At 44.5% G+C, this 1,558-nt stretch overlaps 1 protein-coding gene across 1 annotated transcript in view; it reads right to left on the reverse strand.

The window, feature by feature from the left end:
* DEAF1 (DEAF1 transcription factor) overlaps positions 1-1,558 on the reverse strand; it is a 48,616-nt gene that overhangs the window by 9,310 nt on the left and 37,748 nt on the right.

Consider the following 1,558-nt stretch of genomic DNA (forward strand, 5'->3'; position numbering starts at 1 on the left):
CAAAATAAATGAAGCAAAACAGGCAAAATTGCAGATAAAAACAGATAATTCGGCTGGGCATGGTGGCTCACGCCTGTAATCCCAGGACTTTGGGAGGCTGAGGCAGGCGGATCATGAGGTCAGAAGATCGAGACCATCCTGGCTAACACAGTGAAACCCCGTCTCTATTAAAAATACAACAAATTAGCCGGACATGGTGGCAGGCGCCTGTAGTCCCAGCTACTTGGGAGGCTGAGGCAGGAGAATGGCGTGAACCCGGGAGGTGGAGGTTGCAGTGAGCCAAGATCGCACCATTGCACTCCAGCCTGGGCGACAGAGTGAGACTCCGTCCCAAAAAGATAAAAAGAAAAAAAAAAAAACAGATAATTCAACAGTTAATAGCTGACAAGTTCAACACTTCACTCTAAATAAGGGGTGGAACAAGTAGAGAAAATCAGCAAGAATATGAAAGAGTTGAACAATACTATTAACCAACCTAACTGATATCTATCTAACACTCCACCCAACAGAGCAGAATATATAAGCAACGTTCTCCATAAGACCATACGCTAGGCCCTAACACAAATCTCAATACATTTAAAGGTACTGAAAAATACTAAGTATGTTCTTGAACCACAATGTAATTAAAGTAGAAATCAATTATAAAGGTACATTTAAGAAATCCACAAATATTTGAAATTAGTATACTTCTATTTCTTTTTTAGATCTACTCCTGAACCCAGCACTCACTTCCAAATAACTCACAGGTCACAGAAAAAAATCACACGGCAAATATTTTCAACTGAATAAAATATTCAAACTGAATAAAAATCAAACACAGGCCAGGTGCCATGGCTCGCACTCGTAATCCCAGCAATTTGGGAGGCTGAGGCAGGCAGATCACTTGAGGCCGGAAGTTTGAGACCAGCCTGGGCAACATGGTAAAACCCTGTCTCTACTAAAAACATAAAACTTACCCATGGGTGGAGGTGCAAGCCTGTAATCCCAGCTACTCGGGAGGTTGAGGTAGAAGAATCACTTGAACCCAGGAGGCGGAGGTTGCAGTGAGCCGAGATTGCGCCACTGCACTCCAGCCTGGTCTACAGAGCAAAACTGTCTCAAAAAGAAAATGGACAAGGAAGGCAGAAGGGCATACTTCCCAGCTGCTTTGAAGGCCAGCGTTGCTCTGATACCAAAATGAGACAAAGACATAGCAGGACAAAATACAGACCAGCATCTCTCATAAATATGAGAAAAAAAAACAAACACCAAAAAGATTGGTAAAGCTGCTGGGCACAGCAGCTTATGCCTCTAAATCCCAGCACTTTGGGAGGCCAAGGTGGGCAGATCACCTGAGCTCAGGAGTTTGAGACCAGCCCGGGCTAACATGGTAAAACCCCATCCGTCTCTATTAAAAATACAGAAATTAGCTGGGTGTGGTAGTGGTTGTAATCCCAGCTACTCGGGAGGCTGAGGCAAGAGGATCGCTTGAACCCAGGAGGCAGAGGTTGTAGTGAGCTGAGACTGCACCACCGCACTCCAGCCTGGGCAATAAAATGAGACTCTGTCTCAAAAAAAA

The sequence above is a fragment of the Rhinopithecus bieti genome, unplaced genomic scaffold (assembly GCF_001698545.2).
Source record: "Rhinopithecus bieti isolate Rb0 unplaced genomic scaffold, ASM169854v2 scaffold_49434, whole genome shotgun sequence".
NCBI lineage: Eukaryota > Metazoa > Chordata > Mammalia > Primates > Cercopithecidae > Rhinopithecus > Rhinopithecus bieti.